General features: G+C 40.3%; 1 pseudogene; it reads right to left on the reverse strand.

The window, feature by feature from the left end:
• Positions 1-1,429: 1,429 nt before the first annotated feature.
• The window catches only part of LOC111974483 (nuclear receptor subfamily 4 group A member 2-like), a 12,561-nt pseudogene continuing 2,982 nt past the window's right edge, over positions 1,430-11,008 (reverse strand).

The following is an 11,008-nucleotide window of genomic DNA, read 5'->3' on the forward strand; positions in this document are numbered from 1 at the left end:
TGCTGAAGGTTACGCACCTCTGACATCGCGTAGGCCAAGCAATAATCTACTAAAGCTTAAATTTAAATGTATATTTTCAGTTATTATATAGTCATCATTTATATGAAAATGATTGAGACTGGTGCAATTGAAATAAGGATTCTTTATTTAGTTATTTTCCTAAATCTATACGCTATAAATCCAAAGTATTGACACTGCTTGTCTGTTAACTTCGTTCCAAAAAGCGCCTTATTTTTTAAATTACATTGTCCATTATTTTGTACACGATAAATCCGATTTAGGACTACTGTTTTGTAGTTGTTTTTTTACAGAACTGTTTGTCAAAAATCCCAAACTGTCAGAAATTATCCAAAATGTGACGTCCATCCAACTGTTTTGTAACTGTTTTACTTCATAGCAGCCTAGTCTACCCGTCCTTCTGGATAATATTTTCCGAGTTCCAAATTGTAAGAAGTGATTGCATAAATAAAGACTGGGAAATCTCGTATTATGTTCTCGGCTGTCACTTATTCTATTCATTTCATATTTGAAAGTATGATGACCCTATATGGACGCTATATCAGCATGCCACTTTTACTTCTCTTGACATTTCAATGTCCCCACTTGTTGGTCTTTTGGAATAGCAGGCCAGTCGCCATATGAGAAATTAATAAACAATGTAAACGTTTTGTTCCAATTATTTTGAGTCCAAGACTGTCCAGCCTTCTTTTAGGAAACTGCTAGTGTGAGTTCCCAATTTTCTTGCAAAACAAATCCAAAGAAAGTCTCCTACCTCAATGAAACCCTCTTCGAAAAAAAGGTTCAGTATAGAACCAAAAAGGGTACAACCCTTTGCTTCATATATGGCACCCCTAAAGGTTCTATATAAACCCTTTTGTAGGGTTATTTGATCAGAACCCCGGGGGTTATTCTACACTGAACCAAAATCGGTACCATATATACTCCTTGGGTTCCATATTGGGTTCTTTAGGAAACCAATTCGGTTATTTATATAACATTAAGGGGTGCCATATATGAAGCAAGCATAGAAACCTTTTTGGTTCTATCCAGAACCTTTTTTTCTAAGAGTGTAAACCATATAGCCTACCTTTCAAGAAAGCATGCCCATTTCTGAGGGTTATCTATTTTGGATCAACGATTTTTGTTTTTGCATTCATGTAAATTGTAAGTTATTTCACTGTAATTAAACATTCACTGGAATCACAGCCTAATTAGTAACACCTCATTTCTACTGAGCTTGAACAAACTGAAAATATTCCATACAGCATAGGGCTACCGAGAAAGAATTTAATCAAAACGGAAAATCTATATTTATGCCTACAGGAAAGCCAGCAATATTTCACTCAATTAATTTTGAATTAAATCATTTCATTTAGATGCACCTGTATTTGTAAAGAAAATCAGTTAAGAGAAATTGTTTCGGAAGAGAAATGATTTAAAAGTTTTATTTGTAAACATTAAATATCTCTTTCTCTCTAAACGTTTGGAATTCGGCACCGAATGCATTGCAATAGCCTACTCAAATACACCATGAAGGCAAAGGATGTACCGCACACTTAATTATATTTTATATAGGACGAATTTTTCATTTTCAAATGTGTAAAATTATAACAATCTAAACGTCTATAAGACATAAAACATAGACAACGTGCTCAGCATGAATTATGAAAGGTTTGAAATAATTTTAAAAAATGCTCCATGCTTAACGTAGCTTTTGGCAATAAAATAATAAATATATAAACGTTTATATTCAACAGCAACAATACTTACAACACATACAAACAAGGAATGTCTGACAGTTTTACAAACACCATGGATCCCTCTTTATCTATACAGATGGAGATACTTTTTCACATATGCGTCATACATAAAAGGTGTGCCAGTACTACGAATCTTTATCAAATCTAGCAGACTACATAGTGTCCAGTATATAATGTATAATATAGACATGTCTCCTCGACAGCCAGTGCCTATAAAAACCTACAACATGCGTTGTCTTTTCGAAATACTTTCGCACCTCTGGGATCCTGACAGAAACACATATAGGCACAAGTCATAAAAGTCAAATGAAATTTTGTCATTAACAAACTTTTTACAAGTGTTATAAATTGACGCTTTGGACGCATCACATAATCTATCATATATGTGTATATATAAATGGAATATATTACATCTCAGTATGCGTTATCAATGGAACAGATGGTTAGTCAACAATAAGGAATAAGAATTGCAAGAAAGGGTTTCACTTGGTCGAGAATTATCCACATTAAGTCAAGAGAAGCCTTGGAGACTTTCCCCGGTGTGGGGTCGATCATTGGCTACTCACAACATTTCTGGCAATTACATTTAAAAAAAATCGAAGATCAGTTGGTTGTCTGAACCCAATTTTCTCACTCTTCTTTATATCAATTTCGTGGATCCTTGATTGTACTATGGAGCTTGCAAATAATCAGAAATAAAATCTTTCAAATCTGTTAGGCTGACTCAAACAGAGTCTGTGGAAGTTCTTTGAGGTCTCGTCAAAAGTCCGTTTTAAAGTCAATTTAAAAAGGTAGAGTGTCGAGGAAAAGTTTGTCAATTATTGCTGGCGGAGGAACCAAGTCTTCGAGTTTTAAGTAGAAGATACGTTGCAGACCTTGTGTACATAGGGTGCGAAGTTCAGGGAGCTTTCCCAAAAGTTTTGACAAGTAGTTCGGACGATTCAAACCTCCGCCATTGAATGTCACTTGGTCTTTAAGGCAGTTCACTATCTTGTTTTGAAGTTCTTCAACCCTCTTGGGTTCCTTAAGCCCATGCCTCTCTGTAATGTGAAAATAATAAAACATAATTACCAAAACGTGAATATAAGAAATGCATTTAAACAGTGTAACATTTGGAAGAGTGATTCAATTGAAGTATATCCTATTTGCGCACCTGTTACCATGGCAAGAGCGGCGATGCAGGAGAATGCTGATATGTCGATGTTCATGCTCTGCAGGTTAGAGGAAAACTCCACAATCGAGTCTATCCATTCCCCAAATTGTTCCTCCATTCAAGTGAATACTGTAGAGATGTGTGCTGTCGCAGAAATGCTCTTGTTCACTGTACTTCGGCTTCCTCCTTTATCGAAAAGGTTATAGACCCATTCATCAAGGCTCCAGAGCCTTATTGGTCTCACGATGTTTCTGCAGAATCATTTACATACCTTTTGCAGACACTTTGAGAGAAAGGAGTTGTAGGAGGGAGGAGGGAGAGATGCGAAGTGTGAGAGAGACGCAACGATCAAACTTGACATGGCACCTAGAACAACATAGGCTGTTCGCTGAGAAAGGGATGTTTATAAAGCAGGAGTTTGGAGGCAGCAAGTGCGATCCTCTCATACTTGGCCTGTCCAAATCTGCTTCTGTGGTGACTGACAGTATGTGGCACAGCTGAATGCACTATCCTTTGAAACCACACAACATCTGTTTAACACGACCAGAGACTATCTTGAATCCCACTTGACGGGCACTGAGCAGCTCACATTAATATGTTATCATCGGAGAAGCAGAATGATTCGCCTGAAACCCTCCTTTCATGAACCAATATGGAAAGCTATGCAGTTAATCACAATTATGAACTTTCTGTAGTGACGTAGGTTCCACAAGCGGTGACCTAATCATAATAGGATTTATATAGCATACAATTTCTTCTTTTATGCTGTTCCAACTGCATTCTAAATTAGTTCTATGAAAATGCTTAACGCTACATTACCTACTTTTGACATTTGTCTTCTCATAAAGCATCGATGCAAAGCAAGATATGCAGCTTTGATTATCGTAATTTGTTTAAAAAGAGTTTGACCTTGTATTCAATTTCTCTAGATGGTATAACAATGTTGAATTTTTCCTCTACATGGGAAGACAAACAACATTCAACCAATGGGCCAATTATAAGACGAACATTGCTGTAAATGTTAAAAATCCTTTTTAAATAGTGACAGAAAATGAAACCAACCTATGTAATCTTTGGGTCAAATGGAAATTAGAGGGAATATTTCCTTGCTAGCTTTCATGATCGCATTCTTAGAAAATGACAAGGTACAGAGTATAGTATTAGATTTTTTCTTCATAACAAATCAAAAGCGTCGTAATGGATATAAATGTATTTGGTGACACCAAAGTTCTAATCAAATGCAATGATTACGTGTGGGTGCGTTCCGTAGGAGAACTTGACAAGCCAATGGAATTTTGAAGCCCAACAAGGGAATTCAGTTGAAAGTTAAAGACCTTTGAGCTGCGGTTCAGCTAAAAAATATAGGACGATCTAGAGAAAAGATAATTATATGTACTTTTAAACCTCTCTGCTTCTTTGCTTTGGTTTTTGCTGCATCCTCTTTTCAAGTACATTTTATTAATTTTACCTGGTATGGTGTGTGTTAGTGTGTTTGTGTGATGTGTTTGTGTGTGTGTGTGTGTGGGTGTGTGTGTGTCGTGTGTGTGTGTGTGTGTGTGTGTGTGTGTGTGTGTGTGCTTGTTGTGTGTGGTGTGTAACTGTGTGTGTGTGAATGTGTTGCAGTGCGTGCGCATGTGCACGTGTTTTTGTACGAGTTGTTTCGGGCCCGTGTGTGTGTGCGCATGCACGGTGTGTGTGTGTGTGTTGTGTGTGTGTGTGTGTGTGTGTGTGTGTGTTGTTGTGTGTGTGGTGATGTGTGTGTTGTTGTGAATGTGTGTTGTGTGTGTGTGGTGTGTGTGTGTCATGCTGTGTCTGTAGTGCGTGTGTGTTGTGTGTGTTGTGTGATGGTGGTGTGTGTGTGTTGTGTAGGTGTGTGTGTGTTGTTGTGGTGGTGTGGTTATCAATGGGAAACAGTGGTGGAAAGACAGGCAGGTTGGTGTGGACATCAACAACTATTAATCTCCTTTGACTGTAATTTGATGCTTTAAATTCCAATTCCCATCCCCCTCCGTGGACCTCTTGTCCCCCCTTCAATTCTTCCTTCTAATAAGGCATTATTTCCAAGGGTTCATGCATTCGTCTGAGAAATCAAATTAGAAGCCCACTGACTTAGATAGATGCGGCTAGTAATTAGAGAATCCTCAATGCCTTTCCCTGCCACTCATTGACAGTGGACTCTTTGTTATCTACCTATCTGGGCCCAGCATGCGCGCTGTGTGTTGCCTCACTCTCCCCCTTAAAATTCCGTCGTTATGTCACCGGAGAGGACCAGGATCCAGGAACCATTCTTGATCACCCGCCCAAGCACCTCTAAGCAATGGACAGCACAGTGGACGCCCTTAATTGGAGCAACTTGCGGTGGTAAGTACCCACGAATGCCATTGTAACAGCACATGCAGGAACAAGGAGATGGCTGACACGAGGTGACAGGACACCCTGGTCGCCCCCTCACCCATCTCCTCGCGCCCTTCCCTCGCGAACAACACCATGTTCATGTACACGCTCTGCATGTGTGTTCAGTGGTGTGTCAGAATCTGGAGTGCTGTTCACATGTTGGAAATGTTGCACTTACTTCATGTGTGTGAATATATGTGTCTTTGGATTGGCTTCTTACCCTTGTGTTCAAAAACTTCCAAAAAGTCCCGTGTCTCCAATTCCACGTGTCTCCATGAGGACAAAGGGCTATTTAAACTTAGGGTTGGTTTAGGTTGTGTGGTGTGGTGTGTGTGTGGTTTGTGTGTTGTTGTGTGTGTGGTGTGTGTGTGTGTGTGTGTGTGCTGTGTGTGTGTGTGTGTGTGTGTGTGGTGTGTGTGTGGTGTGTGGGTGGGGTGGTGTGTGTGTGTGTAGTGAGCGAGCGAGGCGAGCGATTCTGCATGCCATTGGAAATGATACTATCAAAAAACATTATCAAGAAGGAAAAACATTTTCTATTATTATTTATTTACAGAAACCTTGTAGTCATGAATTGGTCTCCCTCTTCAGATGAACCCAATTGGGTTTCCTAAAACTTAAATAAAATGACCAACTAGCTCTCACAGTCTCACATCAGAATTAGACGTTTATCCATTGTTTCTCAAACGTAAAAATTAGAAGGTTTAGTTAAGTTTAGCATAAACTCCGACATCTTAAGGTTAGGCATTACATCAAAATGTTAAGAAAGGTAAGGTCTGGGATAGGCTTAATACAAAATCAAAAAATGTTGTTGTATCACTCGATTCAAACTTCCAACCTTCGAATCAGAGGAAGATGCTTACGCCCACACACCATCCCCTCCACAATGCCCTAGCAAAACCGAAACCTACTTGAAGGTAACACGCCACTGTTGCCCTAAGGACATTTTCCACGTCATCTCCCCAACGTCCTCAGACATGGATGGACGTTTGAATACTGACTTGTATCACGGTGACGTGCTGAGAAAGAAAACTGTTTAGAGGTGTAAACGTGATGATGTCGCTGTATAACCTACCCTAGCCCAGGCATTTTCAATGTGTTAGTTGTGTTCTTTTGGCTCCTATTGTATCAGCTCTCTTTTAAAAGATGACTGAAGATAAAAAACAAGACAAAATGAGCATCACTTCCGTGATCATGATGGCTGGGAGAGGAGTCTGCCGGTCGGTTAGCCGAGGCCTGCTCCACTCTCCCAGTGAGTAATGGAGAGTTCCAGAGCACCACAGTGTGACACTGTCAACCATCAGGATTTGCTGATTACGATGCTAAATATTGATCTCTGCTTCAGTGTCAAAATCCCTCCACCCTAATTAGAATTTCCCCTCAGCGCCATACAGGAACTAACCGAATATATTACCTCACTTCATGAGACGGAGGGGAAGAGGAGCCGGCGGATTATAATTGGACCTCTTGTCTTCTGTCTTCCCTCCTGAGTTTTGAGATGACTCCCAACTGTCTGTCTGTTGCTTCCAGTCTTCTGTATAATCAGACTTATTTTACACATCTTATCACACTGGATGATCGGCCTGTCTCTCCTATTCTCCGATCCCTCTCTCGTTGGTCCCCCCTTTCCTTCCCCCTGCTCCGACCTCCCTCTCTTTCCCTCTGCGCCCCCATCTCTGTCTTACCCCTCCTTCTCCCACTCTCTCTCTCCCTCTCTCTCGGTTGTTCTGAGGCACAGGTTTTCGTCACAGGACCTGCAGGCTTGCAGTCGCTGGGAAAGTAGATGCCACAAGTGCCTTTTCTATTTGTTTGTTTCATGGTAACTGCACCAGCCACTGACCTGTGGTAGCCATGCCACGCGAGACGAGCCAGGTTCACCCAATCAAAGAGGCCTGGAAATTAACACGATCTCTTCATTCCTGAAGGGACATTGGAAGGCAAATTTCATGGCTTACTATACTGACGCAGATGCATTATATATTTGATTGATTCTGTTCCATTTTTTGCCTTTGTTGGTTTCACAAAAAATACATTTTTTAACCATGAGTATTCAAAAGTGATCATATCAACACATTTAACTTCAGAAAAATAGTAATAGCTTAAACTGAGCCATTTACGGGATTTTTTCTTATGCTAATTAGACTTCCGTGGGTCACGACATTGACTCTAGGGGCTAAGGAGCAAGGTTCCCCTTCAAAACAATCCAAAAACAATGAGAAGCGCTCAAGTTTGTAACTCGCACAGCGTATGAAACAGATAATAAAAAAATACAATGATAGATAAATAATGTATAAATCATTCTCCCAAGGAACAATATGAAGTTTTTTTTTTTAAAGAAGATATTATCTACAGAGCCCTAACCACAGGCCATATTTTTTAAGATATTTTTTTTTTTTTTTTAAATACATTTGCACATTATTCAGTTGCCATTCAACCTTCTGTGGAATACAATATGAGTCTATGCAATATCACAGCTGAGCCACTGACTGTTATTCAACAGGAAGTATTGAAGAGTAAAGTTCATGTGCATTTTGAGGATTGTGCATTCTCCCTACTCTATATGGAGGAGAGCTTGTTTGAAGGTCAGTGATTCTAGTGTTCTCTCTGCGCACTTCTTTTGCTTCTTGTTGGAAAATATATCTCCAGCCTCCAGTCCATATTTCTGAAACCTTCTAGATTAGCTAGCTCATGAGCTTGATCCTGCTCGTAGTTGGTACTCTTGGAGACCTCCTCCTTCTCGTTCTCCTCTTACTTAAAAGGAACTCACTCAAGAAGAACAAAGCTTGGAACGTATGTTCATAGGCTGACCATTTTTGTCAGCCCTCTTCACCGGATTTCATGTAAAATATCCAGTTGTTCCTCAAACCTCACTTTCCTTTTCCATATGTTTAATATTCCTGTGAGGGATTTTTAAGTTAAATGAATATGTAAGTCGATACGTTCAACCTCACAAAGTATTTGAAGTGATCTTGTTTTCTCTTGGATCATTTTAACCATAATTCACAAGATAAATGACATCTTAGCATATTGACACATACTCTTTTCCCCGAGCGACCCTACTGAAGATGACTCTAGTCTCAGTGGTGTCCGTTTACCTTATCTATATCAGAACAACCATTGTAAAGCTGAGTGTTAGGCCTTGTGGTTTAGGAACCGCGTGTGTTCTGGGCTGGGTGAGCGGATCCAGAAGTTGGCCGTTGGCAGGGGTTTATTGCAGCAGGCTCTGCAGGTTTGACTGTGTCTGTCCTTAATCTCCTAGTGATATGACAAAGCTCTGGTAAAGCCTGCGCTGGATCTCCCCTGTCTGCCGTGAACACACGCTCCCCTGCCCCCCTCGACCCCAACCCTGAGAGAGCTCAATGGGGCCTCCACAAAGGATCAGGCAGAAGAGCACCACAACAGAATCTGAACTCTCATAGTATCATCTTAGCTGAGACATGAACATAGCTATATTATACCATGTGGAAGCCTGTGTCCAACACAGCATGCATCATATAATACACTTGTGTTTGCATAACAAATGTTCTCTTCATGCCCACACTCAAGTGCGCGCAACACAGTCAGCACCGCAATACACATAGGCAAAACAATCATACTAGTGGGAGGGGAGAACCCTCCACTCATGCAAAATCTATGGATGTATTTTATAAATAATTTCAAGCATGTTGCCTCTAGCCATGCATGGCGGAAAAAACCTATTGGGGGTGAGTTGTAAGCTTTGTTTGATGAATGGACCAGGCTCCTGTGGAGAGAGTTACCTTAACCATGCTCTTTTACTTTCTAATCCTGACTTGATTTGATCTGTACCTAGAATGCAGCTGCTTGGAAACTCAACAGCAAACAGACACTATTAATATGATATCCATGTTGGGTGGATAGCTCCACCAGCTATAAGCACTGGCTTACTGCAAGTCTTATTTTCCATTTTCTCTTGTTTTATATCTATGAGTGCATCGATAGGCTTCGGCTTGCACTGCTCATTATAATTGGTTTCTGCTTGAACTTTCAAAAAACGTCATGTCAAAACAGGCAAAAATATTTCCTCCGTTTTCTTTTATTTGGCCATAGCCTTGCATTTGAATGCCACTTGACAAATTGAGGCAATATCTGTGGGCATGGTTCTGCTTTTTCCTAAAAAAAAGCACAGAACTTCAGCTGTATTCTGACAACTGACCGGTTCATATTCCTCTGAGCTTAAGCTTGAATACCGAATCTGCAACTGTTTTTCGGGATTTGCTTCACCTGTATCCACAAGATGACATTGATGATAGCAATATGAGTTAGAACAAAACAAACACAATTAGCTAGTCAGTCACACTCAAATGTATTATTGCTAATATTGTTCCACGTTTCATAAGTTATCTCAAAGCAGAGATGATCTGTCCAGTGTGTTTGTCCCTCTGCCTTGGACTGAGAAGTCTATGATGAAAAACATGCACAATTTACATGACAAACATGAGCAGATTACATGTGCATGATTGTTAAAGACATTCACTACACATGGTGAAGCAGAAGGGGAAAATCAGTTCACAGGTCAGGGTAAATTCTTGTTGTAGCAAGCCAATGCATCTGAGCACATTGACATTTGCATGATGACATCAGACATGATAGTGTTGCAGCCATGCATTCAATCTAATCATCAAAATGTGCTGGGGCTGTAAATGAGTGATGCCTTCTTTTTTCTTTTTACAATAATTACATCTCACAAATATGAGTACATAAACTTTTGTTTACACAGTTGAAGTCGAAGTTTACATACACCTTAGCCATATACATTTAAACTCAGTTTTTCACAATTCCTGACATTAATCCGAGTACAAATTCCCTCTTAGGTCAGTAGATCACCACTTATTTTAAGAATGTGAAATGTCAGAATAATAGTAGAGAGGAATGATTTATTTCAGCTTATTTCTTTCATCACATTCCCAGTGGGTCAGAAGTTTACATACACTCAATTAATATTGGTAGCATTGCCTTCAAATTGTTCATCTTGGGTCAAACGTTTCATGTAGCCTTCCACAAGCTTCCCACAATAAGTTGGTGAATTGTGGCCCATTCATCCTGACAGGCTTGTGCAACTGTGTCAGTTGTAGCCCCTTGCTCACACCCGCTTTTTCAGTTCGGCCCACACATCTTCTATAGGCTTGAGTCAGGGCTTTGTGATGGCCACTCCAATACCTTGACTTTGTGTCCTTAAGCCATTTTGCCACAACTTTGGAGAATGCTTGAGGTCATTGTCCACTTGGAAGATCCATTTGCGACCAAGCTTTAATTCCTGACTGATGTCTTGAGATGTTGCTTCAAATATCCACATATTTTCCGTCTCATGATGCCATCTATTTTGTGAAGTGCACCAGTCCCTCCTGCAGCAAAGCACCCCCACAACATGATGCTGCCACCCCCGTGCTTCCCGGTTGGGATGGTGTTCTTCGGCTTGCAAGCCTGCCCAGTTTCCCCAAACATAATGATGGTCATTATGGCCAAACAGTTCTATTTTTGTTTCATCAGACCAGAGGACATTTCTCCAAAAAGTATGATATTGTCCCCATGTGCAGTTGCAAACCGGTGTCTGGTTTTTATGGCGGTTTGGAGCAGTGGCTTTCTTCCTGTTGAGCGGATTATGTCGATATAGGACTCGTTTTGCTGTGGATATAGATACTTTGTACCTGTTTCCTCCAGCATCTTAACAAGGTCCTTTGCTTGT

The sequence above is a fragment of the Salvelinus sp. IW2-2015 genome, linkage group LG2 (genome assembly GCF_002910315.2).
Source record: "Salvelinus sp. IW2-2015 linkage group LG2, ASM291031v2, whole genome shotgun sequence".
In the NCBI taxonomy this organism is placed as follows: domain Eukaryota; kingdom Metazoa; phylum Chordata; class Actinopteri; order Salmoniformes; family Salmonidae; genus Salvelinus; species Salvelinus sp. IW2-2015.